We start from the raw sequence: 14,792 nt of genomic DNA on the forward strand, positions 1-14,792 counted from the left end.
CGGCTCACTGCAGTTTCCGCCTCCGGGGTTCAAGTGATTCTCCTGTCTCAGCCTCCTGAGTAACTGGGACTACAGGCATCTGCCACCACACCCTGCTAATTTTGTATTTTTAGTAGAGATGGGGTTTCACCATGTTGGCCAGGCTGGTCTCGAACTCCTGACATCGGGTGATCCACCCACCTTGGCCTCCCAAAGGGTTGGGATTACAGGCATGAGCGACCATGCCTGGGCTAGGTATCAATTTTTAAATGATTATTTCTTTTAAACAATGGAGGTTTCTGGACCCCTCAGGTGTTATCAATTCAATCCTCAAATCTGTGCAAGGAGCAAGGCAGTTTCAGTTTTTCAAGAGACTTCTCAGGAGAGACTCAAGCTTCCTTTTCATTTTCTTAAGTTGGTAAATGGTTGTGTTCCTTCTGCCATTCTTTCACTGAAAGCGTACCCCCTCAGGGGTTCCTACTTTATATTGAGTCTCAGCCACAATCGGCAACCATTAAGTGAACCTAAGACTCCTCTCCTGTGCTCACAAGGTTGTTTACCCCAAGTCCTTAGGTCAGTAGAAACTTTATACCCCGATCCTTGCCTGCACGAAAAAATACAGGCAGCTACCTGTATTGGTCCATATACTCAATACTGCTTTCAGATCCCTTCTCATTTTTTGCACATGAAATTTCCTTGTTTTTTTTATAAACCAAGCTTTGCATTAAAAGTAGTTTTTGTTTTATTTTATCTAGTATATCTGGTGCTACACGTACAAAAGATGTGTACAGACACTTTATGAAAGGAAAGATACAGATGATAAATCACATCATGTCATCTTTCCAGAACCAAAAATGTTATATTGTTGAAATTTTAAGAAAAAATACTCCATACCACATATAAAACTTAACACAAAATGAACCATAGGTCTAAATGTGAAACGTAAAATCATAAAATGTTTAGAAGAAGAGAAAAATCTCTGTGATGTTGACTTAGGCAAATTTCTTAGATAAGACACAAAAAGCATGAACAAAAATTTTAAAAGAAGATAAAATGGACTTTATCAAAATGAAAATGTTCTGCTTTTCAAGACATTCTTAAGAAAATGAAAAGATTCTCTATTTTTCTTAGAAAGGAAAAAAAAGGAAATGAAAAGACAAGCTACAGACTGAGTGAAAATATTTACAAATCACATGTTTGCCAAAGGACTCGTATCCAGAATATACAATATATATAAGACATATATATGTAATGAGTCTCATGACTCAGTAAAAAGAAAGTAATCTAATTTTTAAAATGGGCAAAAGATGTGTACAGTATCACTTTGTTGAAAGTTTCACTTTGTCAGTGAAAATATACAGATGATAAATAACATCATTAGTCTTTAGGGATGTGAAATTAAAGCCTCAGGGAGATACTAGCACCCACTTGTCAGAATGACTACAATTTTTTAAAACCTGACAATACCAAATGTTGACAAAGATGTAGAGCAACAGGAACTTTTATACACCACTGGTAGGAATATGAAATAGTACAGCCATCCTGGAAAACAGTTTGGCAGTTTCTTATAAAGCTAAACATACAATTACCATATGATCCAGCAATTCTATTCCTATGTATTTACCCAAGAGAAATGAAAATATATGACTATACAAAGACTTATACACAAACGCTTATAGCAGCTTTACTACTTGTTACGGGTTGAATTGCCCCCTGTCCCCCAATTAATATGTTGAAGTCCTAACTCCAGTACCTCAGAATGTGACCTTATTTGGAAATAGGGTGGTTACAGATATAATTAATTAACATGAAATCATATTGGAGTAGAGTGGGACTTTAATCCAGTATGACTGGAGTCTTTTTTTTTTTTTTTTTTTTTTTTGAGACGGAGTCTCGCTCTGTCCCCCAGCCTGGAGTGCAGTGGCGCCATCTCGGCTCACTGCAAGCTCCGCCTCCCGGGTTCACGCCATTCTCCTGCCTCAGCCTCCCGAGTAGCTGGGACTACAGGCGCCCGCCACCACGCTTGGCTAATTTTTTGTATTTTTAGTAGAGACGAGATTTCACCGCGTTAGCCAGGATGGTCTCGATCTCCTGACCTCATAATCCGCCCATCTCGGCCTCCCAAAGTGCTGGGATTACAGGCGTGAGCCACCGAGCCCGGCAACTGGAGTCTTTTTAACAGGAGAAATGTGAACACAGGCGCAGATACAGGGAGCATGCTATGTAAACATAAAGATAGTCAAAGAGACAGAACGGGAAGAGATCCTTCCCTCATGACCCTCAGAAGGAACAAACAGGTAGTGGTACAAGGCTGCTGCACAGCGAGCAGAGCTACGGCCCGGACGGCAGCGCGTGCCCCGAGCTCTCCGCTTCCCACCGCCTGCCAGCCCAGGCAGCCCGAGCCCAGCCCGCTGCCCCAGCAGCAGCGCCATGGCCAGGTGGACGCCTACATTGACAACATCATGACCATGGCCGGGTGGACACCAACATCGACAACCTTATGGCGGACGGGACCTGTCAGGACGTGGCCATCGTGAGCTACAAGGACTCGCCCTCCATCTGGCCGCCGTCCCCGGGAAAACCTTCGCCAACATCGCGCCAGCTGAGGTTGGTGTCCTGGTTGGCAAAGACAGGTCAAGTTTTTTTGTGAATGGGCTGACACTTGGGGGCCAGAAATGTTCGGTGATCCGGGACTCACTGCTGCAGGATGGGGAATTTTGCATGGATCTTCGTATACCAAGAGTACCTGTGGAGCCCCCACCTTCAATGTCACTGTCACCAAGACTGACAAGACGCTAGTCCTGCTGATGGGCAAAGAAGGTGTCCACGGTGGTTTGATCAACAAGAAATATTATTAAATGGCCTCCCACCTTCGGCGTTCCCAGTACTGACCTCGTCTGTCCCTTGCCCTTCACGGCTCCCCACAGCTTTGTATCCCTTCCCTCCGCATACACCATTTTATTTTGGGGGCCATTACCCCACACCCCTTATTGCTGCCAAAACCACATGGGCTGGGGTACAGGGCTGATGGCCAGACACCTCCCCCTACCCATACCCCTCCTCTGTGTGGTTGGAAAACTTTTTTGGGAGGATTGTTTTATTTTTTCTGAATAAAAAAGATTCTACAAAAAAAAAAAAAAAGGAACAAAACTTGCTGGAAACTTGATTTTGGATTTGTAGCCTTTAGAACTGTTGGACAGTATATTTCTGTTGTTTAAGCTACCCAGTTTGTGGTACTTAGTTATGGCAGCACTAGCAAGCTGATGTAAGTAGTCCAAAATTGAAGACAACCCAATGTCCACTAACCGATGAAAGGATAAGGATAACATATTATGGTACATCCATGCTGTGAAATACGGCTCATTAATACAAAGAAACGAACTACTTGTAAATACAACAACATGGCTGACTCTCAAAAGCACTCATGCCAACTGATATAAGCCAGAAACAAAAGGCTACAGTCTATATGTTTTTATTTATATGACATTCCAGAAAAGGCAAAACTGTCAAGACTAAAATAAGATCAGTGGTTGCCAAGGGCCGGTGACTAGGGAGAAGGAATTGGCTACAAAAAGGCACAAAGGAACTTTTAGGGACAAAGGAAATATTCTGTATTTTGATTACGGTAGTGGATACATTATTGTAGATATTGGTCAAAACACATACACCTAAAACGGGTGAATTTTACTACATGTAAATAACCCTTCAATAAACCTGACTCCTAAAAATTATATTACAAAAAATACAAAGATGGAAGCCAAAATATCATATATTCTCATTATCTAAATATAATCACTAGGAACATTTTGCTATATTTATATCTAGCTTTTATATAGATAATATATATTTAAAAGTGTAGGGTGGCATTGCATATCTAGTTTTATAATTTACTTATTTCATTTAACAAAATATTGTAAATAACAATATTATTCTGAAATTTTACGTCTATTTATTTCATAGGATATGGGTATGCTACAGTTTCTTCAACCAATACCCTGTTGTTGAAAACTGTGGGTTGCTAGGTTCAGTGGGTCACATCTGTAATCCCAGCACTTTGGGAAGCAAAGGCGGAAGAATTGCTTGAGCTCAGGAGTTCAAGACCAGCTTGGGCAACAGAGAGAGACCTTGTCCCTACTAAAACTTTAAAAAACAAAATCAGCCAGGTATGGTGGCACACACCTGTAGTCCCAACTACTTGGGATGCTAAAGTGGGAGGATCACTTGAGCTCAGGATGTCGAGGCTGCAATGAGCCGTGATCCCACCACTGCACTCTAGCCTAGGCGACAGAGTGAAACTCTGTCACAAACAAACAAACAAACAAACAAACAAACACCTGTGGGTTTCCCTGCAGTGTTTTGCAATAATAATGCTTCAATCAATCTCTTTAAAGCTTAGGTGTTAATCTATAAAAATGGAATCATTATTTTTGTTAAACAACAATAGAGATATCATATATTAATATAAAATTATTAATTTAAAAAGTGATCCATTTCTTAATAGAATGTATCCCATTGCTATACTTTTTTTTTTTTTCAGAGACAGGGTCTTAATTTGTAACCCAAGTTAGAGTGCAGTGGCCGGATCATAGCTCACTGCAGCATCAAACTTGAACTCCTGGGCTCAAACGATCCTCCTGCCTCAGCCTCCCATGTAGCTGGAACTACAGGCGCATGAACCACTGCCCCCGGCCCCCATTACTATATATTTTTGAGAGTTGTCCTCCTTTTGACATATACTTTCCTGTGGCAGAATTTAGAGAGGCTGAGTAGTATAATGAAATAACATAGGTGCCGGAATCCTAGGACTTGGGTTTGTGCTGAGTAATGAGAAAGCACACTAGCTGTCTCATCTGTAAATATGTGAGCTTCTCTCTTGCCTACCTCCACTACAGACAGGCTGTAAATGCTGAATAACTGCTTTATCATTCTCCTTTAAAGTAAGGATGGCCAGGTAACACAGTTCTGGCCAATGAAAGGTCTGTTGAGAGGGCCAGGTGTGGTGGCTTACGCCTGTAATCCCAGCACTTTGGGAAGCCAAGGCAGTAGGATTGCGTGAACCCAGTAGTTTGAGACCAGCCTTGGCAATATAGCAAGACCCCATCTCTACAAAAAAATTTTTTTTAATTTAGCTGGGCATGGTGGCATGTTTCTAAAGTCCCAGATACTCAGGAGGCTGAGGCGGGAGGGTCACTTGAGCTCAGGAGTCCGAGGCTGCAGTGAGCTATGATCACACCACTCCACACCAGCCTGGGTGACAGAGTGAAGCCCTGTCTCTAAAAAAAAAAATTAAAAAAAGAAAGTCTGTTGGGAAAGCTTTTGCCTTCTAATAAAAGCAAAGATGCCCTGGTGCCTGCTCCTTCCCTTCCTCCTTCTTCCAGTCGTGAACACAAGTGTAACATCTGGAGCAGCTGTCCTGCAACCATGAGGTGACATTCATGAGGGTAAGTGGCTAACGTGTTAAGAGTGGTGACGTGGAAGGTCTAAGAGGCCTGGATCCTTGAAGACACTGTTGGTCCTCCCACACCAGTCCCAGAATGCCACCTCCAGGCCTCTTTTGAATGAGGAAAACAACCTCCATCTGTTTAAATCAGGTTTTCTGTTACTTGTAGATGAAAGCATTTCCAGCTAATATACCAATTGTTGTGAAGGCAAATGAAGTATATAGAGGACAGTGCTTTATAAAATGGGAACCAACATGTACATTGCTGATCAACTAAACATAAAATTAATAGCATGCTGACTGGCTGGGCACAGTGGCTCACACCTATAATCCCAGCACTTTGGGAGGCTGAGGCAGGAAGGTCACTTGACCCCAGGAATTTGAGACCAGCCTAGGCAACAGAGTGAAACTCCATCTCTATAAATTTAAAAAAAAAAATTAATTTTTTTAAAATGCTGTCTTTCTACTTGTGATCTGTTTTTTCTCTCCAAGCTTCTCATTCATCTAGCTTATATTACATTTCCTATACTCTTTCAACATTATTTTCAATCGTATAATACTGAGTGATTATTTTTTAAATGCATATAATTAAACCAGAATATTCTGTCATAATTGTTTTAAAAAATACAAAAATTTAGTTGTCCTATTCAGTGAGATGTGTTGTAAAACGGTACCATGCCTTTATCATTAAAGTGGGAGTAAGCGTTACACTGTCGGAAGCAAATTAGTTGTCTTATTCAGTGAGATGTGTTGTAAAACGGTACCATACCTTTATCATAAAGTGGGACTAAACGTTACACTGTCGGAAGCAAAGGTACAGTTGCCAGATCCACAAGAGTAAAGTCAAGCCTCTTTAGAAGAGTCAAATATCCCAAGTGACTGCTTCCAAGTGCATCATTTTCCTGAGCTAGGAATTCTCATTCCAATTCACTAGATGAGAAGTGTTAGAAACAAAGGTTGATAATGTTTTCAGGGTACAGACCCCCACATATATTATAATTCATGTTAAACATGAAAAAGACTTGGAGCAAGTAACTAGCCCCTGAATATTGGTTTTCTTACTTTTAAAAAGGGGATGTATACAGACTTACCCGAAAGGATACTATAAACATCATTAATTAATGTCAATAAAGCACTTGGGTGTTGTATTTACTGGGTGCTGGTCACACAGAAGCCTGGCTTCCACACCAGAAAGGCGTCTACCTCTTCATTGCTAGGCACAGCAGTTCAGACGCCCCATTTTTAAATTACCACCCATTGCATGAGCTTGGATAAAGCTCACTTTCTCATCTGTAAAATATTATGATAATAATAGTACCTACTTTATAAGAGTGTTATGAAAGATTAGTGAAGTAATCCTGGTAAAGTGCTCAGCATGGCTCCTGGCACAGGGATGTGCCTAATAAATGTCAGCTATTATTAGCATCATAACTTGCACCTCTTCTGCTCTGTTGGCTCTTTCCCTCTAGCATATAAACACCTTAAGTTTTTTCCATCTAAAATAAATAATATCCCTTAGATATTACCTTTTATTTGTTTTTCTCCTTCGATTTATTTTTCTCTGGTCATATCCTCCATTTTGGCTTTGGCCACATACACATAGCCAATGTCAATGACTAAGGAATCTGTAATATTCACCTGACCCAGGTGCAGGAGCAAGGAAAGCATGTGGCATAGAAGAGGCGCATGAGGTCATGAGCCAGGGTGTCATCTGTTCAAATCTTGGCTCCGCAACTTTCTAGGTGTGTGACCTTGGGCAAATTTCTTGTCATCTCTGAAACTCAGCTTTCTCACCAATAAGCTACAGATAAAAACATCTGCCTTGCAGGACTGCAGTGAGGTTAAAACGCATAAGGCACATAAAATACACAGCACAATGCAAGGCACGGTAAGAAATAATTATCACCCAAAATATAAAGTTCATTGCAACTTGCAATCCTGTTGAGGTGAAAAGACTGATGCATGAAAAATGATTCAAGAGCAAGTTGAGAGGTGTCTGCCACCGTCTTTAAGAACAAAGACAGTGTGTGTGTTGAAGCCTTTGACTTCACTGAAAAAAATAAGTCATTAAAAAAACAACTTTGGGCCGGGCGTGGTGGCTTATGCCCAGGGCCTCCCAGCACTTTGGGAGGGCAAGGCGGGCAGATCAGCTGAGGTCGGGAGTTCAAGACCAGCCTGGCCAACATGGTAAAAACCCACCCCTATTAAAAATACAAAAATTAGCCAGGTGTGCTGGCACATGCCTGTAGTCCCAGCTACTTGGGAGGCTGAGGCAGGAGAATCACTTGAACCTGGGAGGCAGAGGTTGTAGTGAGCAGAGATCGTGCCACTGCACTCCAGCCTTGGCAACAGAGCAAGACTCAGTCTCAAAAAAAATAAAATAACTTTGGATGCATTGAAAAAAGACTGAGCAGAACTCTGAAGAGTAAGTAGGCACCAGAAGCGGGAGGAAACTGAGAAGCTGGAGAGCAGCATGAGGAAGATGGGCTTGTTTGGAGTCAAGGCTATTGTTGCAGGGAATCTTATTACCTTTCCAGGCTTCTAATTATATGGTGGGGGTGGAGGTGGTGATGGTGATAAGTGCCTCAAGTAGCAATTGGAGTAGTGATTTTGCATTCATTCTCTCATTTGAACCCTCTAACAACCCTATGTGGTAAACAGTGAGGTGATTATGACCCCTCTCACAGACAGAAAAAAATGAGATTCAGAAAGGGTAAATAGATTAAGGTTCTCCAGCTTACCCAAGTGGCAGAGCTGTGACTCACAGCTAGGTCTTCTGACTTTGAGGCCAGATGCCTTTCAATGAACCAGGGTTAGGATTCCATTCTCTAAACAATAGGGATCCACCCTATTGGGTTTTTAAAGCAGACAACTGAGAGGGAAAGCAGGGCATGGAGAAGATTAGCCTGGCAGCAGAGAGCAGAACTGAGGAGAGCCTCTGGGAAGCTGGGGGAGAAATGTGCTTGAGGTAGGAAATGCTGAGAGACATTCTGAAGGCAAAAACATCCAAACTCAGCAGCTGCTTATACATGAGGGCAAAGGAGAGGCAAGTCAGCGACACTGGCTCTATGACCAGGGGTAAGATAATGCCATTAAAGGAGGTAGGGTACCTGAGAGGAGAAGCGGGTTTGGAAAGGATGTAAATAGAGCCGTTGGGGATGGGAGATGATCTGAGAAGAAGATACTGGCTTTGTGTTGAGCAGGACATTCAGACGGTGTTGAATCCTGGATTGGAATGCAAGTGAAGAATCCAAAGCCAGAAAATTAAATTTGGAGGTTGTAGTGGATGACACGAGAATAGGTGATGTGTTTTATCTATTCCTATATAACAGATTACACCCCAAATTTAGCAGATTAAAACAATAAGCATTCATTACCTCACAATGTCTACAGGCCAGGAGTCCTGCAGCAGCATAGCTGGGTGGTTGTGGCCCAGGGTCTCTCATGAGGTTACAGTCAAGGTACCTGGGCTGCGGGGGCCACTTCCGAGCTCACTCATGCTAATGTTCGCAGGAGGCCTTGGTTCCTTATCAGGAGGGCCTTTCCATGGGCTGTTTACAATGTGGCTTCCCCTCCAGTCAGTGATCCATCATAGGGAGAAAAGCCTGCACAGCCCAAGAAGGAAGCCACAGTCTTTTTTAATCTAATCCCAGAAGTGGCATGCTGTCGCTTCTGCCAATGCCATTGGTAATACAGACAAACTCTGGTGTGATGTGGGAAGAGACTCAAGAAGAGTGTGAGTGCCAGGGTGTGGGATCTCTGAGAGCCAACTTGGAGACTGTATACCACAGATGAGCTCTCAAGAAATTGCATACATTGTGAGAAAAGGAGGGATCTGTAGAAAGAGCACTAGGGCACCCACAGATGTGGATTAGAAAGAAGAAAAGAAGTCAGCTAAGACAGAGGACGAGCAATCAGAGGAGTGACTGGAGACCCAGGAATGACAGTGTTGCCACAACAAGAGGGAAGCAAGATTCCTGAAAGAGTGTGGAATCAACACTAAATGCTGCAGTGAGAGAAAAGCATATAAACTATTTTTAAAAATTTAATCCAAAGTTATATTTAACTTGGGTCACATTATGTTCTTTGTTTATTTGTTTTTGTTTTTAGCAGATTTACCTTTTCAATTCAGTCTTGCTGGTGCTAATAGCAAAAATTATTCTGAATTTCCTGAGCACAGGCTGGCTAGATTTTGGGAGACGAGGAGCTTGGTAGGGAGCTAGCTGGACCAGAACTATAACCACAGATAATCTGCAATGCACACAGTTCCCAGGAGGATGCTCAGGGGCCACTGACATGAAGACATCTCCTGATTTTCCACATCGGATGTTATTTCACTTTTACGTAGGCCAAAGAGCCACAGAGAAGATAGCTCTTTCTGTTGAGACGATCCCCTCCCCTGCCCTGAGGATTGGATCTAACCTACCCCAACTGGATTTTTTAAAGGACACACTGTTCTCACGTAAAGCCAAATTGCTGACTTAGAGTGAGTGTGTGTGCTTGCCTCCTTGGCTGTCTCTCATCATTTAATTTTGCTAGTGGGAGATCACAGTTCCATCTTCAAAAACAAATTATATTGTAATGCTTTCTTAATTAAAAATCCTTTGAGTCATGCTTACTGAAATCTGATACATGGATTTAACTGATCTGCAGGGAAGAGATTTTCTGTTCTCTGTGGAATTAAAGAACTCAGAAAGGAAATGAATAGATGAAAATGTTCCAGTCATGAAATCCCTCCCTTTAATAATACGTGTCACAATGAAGTATTATCTACTGGTAAGTTTACTTAACTTCAGTCAAATCAGAAGAAGTAACCAGTTGCTCAGAGAGCCCAGGCCCTGGTAAAAAGTTGGGTTCATACCCAGCTCCTATAGTTACCAACATTTTTCTTTGAGATGTAGAAACTGAATTTCCTTAACAGTAACGTGGAGAAAATATGAACCATATAGTTGGGTGGTTGAAAGAATGATGGATATTATATGTGTCTTCACACGTGAACATATGTTTTAGGAACAAAAGACTATTCAATAAGGTAAAGCAATATTTTATCTATTTGTGAACTTTTCCAAAAGCCAAAAGGTTTTGCTTGTATGTCTTCACACTCCCAAAACCAGTCCACATTTCTGGCTAGGGACACTTTCCAACACATTACTCTTCGACATGGCACTCTCTGAGCCTCTGACTACCCCTCCACTGAGTACTGACCACTTAAATAATGATAGATTGAAAATAGTCTTGATTCCATACCAAAGATAGCAAGTGGATTATGCTTGGTCAGTAATTTATAAACTTTTAATGTATGAGAAGCTGTTGTAAACATCAAAATATTTTACAGAACCCCTCTGGAGTACCTGTTAGGCTTTTAATATGTATCAATTGAAAAAATTTACGGCCGGACATGGTGGCTCATGCCTGTAATCCCAGCACTTTGGGAGGCCGAGGTGGGTGGATTACCCGAGGTCAGGGGTTCAAAACCAGCCTGGCCACATGGAGAAACCCTATCTCTACTAAAAATACAAAACTAGCCAGACGTAGTGGTGCATGCCTGTAATCCCAGCTACTTGGGAGGCTGAGGCAGGATAATCACTTGAACTTGGGAGGCAGAGGTTGCAGTGAGCCGAAATAGCACCATTGTACTCCAGCCTGGGCAACAAGAGTGAAACTCTGTCTCAAAAAAAAAAAAGAAAAGAAAAAGAAAAAAATGTATATTCACGCATGACCTGGGCAATAAAGGCTCCAGGCTCTAACACCTGCCCAAACAGAACGACTGTTCATCTTTTCTTCTCCCATTGGCCCCTGCAAATATAGTCTTTGAGTGCATTTAAGAAAGAATTATATATTTCTTTTTTGACACAAGCCATGAGAACTATTTTCTCATAGAAAAGTGTAAATGGTAAGGAGAGTCCCAGAAAAAAAAACCATAAAAGCCTATTTTACCTATGCTATTGCTATATGGTCACCATGTACACTATTATTTTTCCTATATGTGAGTGAGAAGCGAAGCCCAAGTCATCAGGAAGTTGTCTCCATCTTCCCTTTATCTCTTTTCACCCCACAACCTTTACCAACGACCTTGGAAATATCTTTTCCATGCCTAGCACAGTGTCAGGCACACAGAAGGCCCAAGCATGTTATTGAATGTCCCACACTTTTTACCTCCATGGTAAGAAACATACCGCCTAAACATAGTGAGGAACAGATTACTTTTAGGCACTGAACTACAATTGCTGATTATCCTTTGCCTACCCACATCTCCTTCTAAGGGATTCTTCTTTGCCCATAGATCTTTCTGCTCTAAACAGGCCCTCATCCCCCTCCATAAAACATAATTTCATGCATCAAAGTTGAGTTTCTGTCCCAGGCCAGTGCTTCAGTTGCCTACTGGACAACTTCCTGCTGGTATGGTCACTTGAAAGAAGGAGCTCAGCCAATCAGCTCTCTTCTAAGAAGGGGTTTGGGAAACACAGAGGCTGGGTCAGTTAACAGAGGAAATGAGCTGAAAGGTCACATGCGGGGAGGTAGGCTCAGGGCTGGGGCAGCCATCAGGGACTACAGCTGAAGTCAGCAGCTAGATATTGGTGAAGAGGAGAATGAAGTTGATGCCGAGAAACATTCTGTAAACCAAAAATAAAATTCTAAGCCCCACAACTGGCTGAATGGGACCACGCGGATTCCAAAGAAACCTGAAAAACTAGTTCAGACCACAGGAAGGAGAGTCAGACATGCTTTATTATACCCTCCTCCCTTTAGAATTTAGACACAATTGACCAACATTAAAACAGATCTTAAGACCCACCAAATGAACTCTTTCTTTAACAATAAGATACCAAAATCCAACCTGACTCTAGTATAGCATCACATGACCAATAAAGAAGGAAATCAAAATATTTTACCCCAAAATTTGTTTCTTTGCCATATTTTGAAATGACTATTTGCATCTGTAAAGAATCTCAATTAATGTAACTAGGTATTTGCCCTTCCAGGCCCTCTCAACCCCAAAGAGATTAACTAAATCTGGCACCATTTAAGGTCTGAAAAGAGACATTTATTATCCATTATCTCTTAAGCCTGCTACCTGGAGGCTTCATCTATAACAAGAACCTTGGCTTCCACAACCCCCCTTATCTTAACCCCAAGTATTTCTTTCTGCTGACTTCAACTTTAGGGAAAGCTTAACTCTTAACTAATTGCCAATCAGGAAATCTTTTAACTCTACCTACAACCTGAAAGCCCTTACTCTACTGGGTCTGGGCCAACCCAGTGTGTACCTCACACGTATAGATTGATGTCTTCTATCTCCCTAAAATGTATAAAACCAATCTGTTACCCAACTACCTTGGGCAAATGTTCTCAGGACCTCTTGAGGCCGTATCATGGGTCATGGTACTCACATTTGGCTCAGAATAAATCTCTTCAAATATTTTATAGAGTACGGATTTTCTTGTCAACAAGAACCATGATGAGTGAGACTCTGCAGCTCCTAAGAGACAGGGAAAATAGTGGACTTGACCTTTTTTGAAAAGCCAGTTTCTGTTTTGGTTTTGGAGAATACTTACTATATTACACAAGGAGGTGTTTGGGTCATGGGTGTGGATCCCTCATGGCTTGGTGCTATCTTAGGGATAGTGAGTTCTCACATGATCTGGTCATTTAAAGTGTGTGGCACCTCCCCCCACCCCACTCTCTCTCTCACTCCTGCTCCTGCCATGTGAGATTCCTGCTCCTTCTTTGCCTTCTGCCATGAGTGTAAGCCTCCTGAGGCCTCCCCAGAAGCAGAGGCTGGCGCTGTGCTTCCTGTGCAGCCTACAGAACTGTGAGCCAATTAAACCTCTTTTCTTTATAAATTATCCAGCCTCAGGCATTTCTTTATAGTAATGCAACAGTGGACTAAAGCCCCCTCCCCCGTCACACTCTTTCCCATTTCTCTAAAGAAACTTGAAACATTTCCCTAAAGAAACTCTGTACCTTGGAAGTAAGATGGCAGAAGCTCTGTGCTGCACCTAAAGGAGATTACTGCCAGCAGCCTTCACAAAGACTCAGAATGAGTCTGTAGCTGCCCTCAGGTTGGCCCAAGACTCCACCAGCACCGGGTCTCCCCACAGCTGCTCATGGTTTCCACTCTGGTCCTGTACTGCATAGGACACATAATCCCACACCACAGGGCAAGCCCAAGGCAGATGTCCTGCATATGTTTGGGCAAATCTAGTCCTCAAGTTGCTAGTCAATAGATTGGGTGAAAGAAAAATATCTGAAGAGCCTCCATAAATTTTTTTTTTTTTTTTAGACAGCGTCTCATTCTGTCGCCCAGGCTGGAGTGCAGTGGTGCCATCTTGGCTCTCTGCAACCTCCACCTCCCGGGTTCAAATGATTCTCCTGCCTCAGCCTCCTGAGTAGTTGGGATTACAGGCACCCGCCACCATGTCTGGCTAATTTTTGTATTTTTAGTAGAGATGGGGTTTTGCCATGTTGGCCAGGCTGCTCTCAAACTCCTGACTTCAGGTGATCTGCCTGCCTTGACCTCCCAGAGTGCTAGGATCACAGGCATGAGCCACCATGCCCGGTCTAAAGTTCATTCTATTTTTTTTTTTTTTTTAGATGGGAGTCTTGCTCTGCCACCAAGGCTGGAGTACGGTGGCACAATCTTGGCTCACTGCAACCTCCGCCTCCCAGGTTCAAATGATTCTCCTGCCTCAGCCTCCCAAGTAGCTGGCATTATAGGTGCGTGTCACCACACCCAGCTAATTTTTGTATTTTTAGTAAAGACAGGGTTTCACCATGTTGGTCAGGCTGGTCTCAAACTCCTGACCTCAGGTGATCCACTCACCTTGGCCTCCCAAAGTGCTGGGATTATAGGCGTGAGCCACCACACCCGGCCTAAAGTTCATACTTGAGGGCTTTCCTACAACAGCATAAAATTTAGAAATTAGATGGCATTAGAAGGCTGTATTTCAGCTATATGATCGGCTATATATATAGTTACTGGGAAAATTGTCAGTACCAAAATGGAGTCACCTATATCAAATCCTAACAAAATAGAGTCAAGAGGCCTGGCGTGGTTGCTCACGCCTGTAATCCCAGCACTTTGGGAGGCTGAGGCAAGTGGATCACGAGGTCAGGAGATCGAGACCATCCTGGCTAACACGGTGAAACCCTGTCTCTACTAAAAATACAAAAAATTAGCCAGGCATGGTGGCGGGCACCTGTAGTCCCAGCTACTTGGGAGGCTGAGGCAGGAGAATGGTGTGAACCTGGGAGGCGGAGCTTGTGTAGTGAGCCGAGATCACACCACTGCACTCCAGCCTGGGCGAAAGAGCAAGACTCCGTCTCAAAAAAACAAACAAACAAAAAACAAAATAGAGTCAACAGGCCAAGA

General features: G+C 42.7%; 1 pseudogene; it reads left to right on the forward strand.

Annotated features, from left to right (window-relative positions):
- The first annotated feature begins 2,447 nt into the window (after positions 1–2,447).
- On the forward strand, positions 2,448–3,015 carry LOC104003750 (profilin-1-like; annotated as a pseudogene).
- Positions 3,016–14,792: the final 11,777 nt, after the last annotated feature.

The sequence above is a fragment of the Pan troglodytes genome, chromosome 1 (assembly GCF_028858775.2).
Source record: "Pan troglodytes isolate AG18354 chromosome 1, NHGRI_mPanTro3-v2.0_pri, whole genome shotgun sequence".
NCBI lineage: Eukaryota > Metazoa > Chordata > Mammalia > Primates > Hominidae > Pan > Pan troglodytes.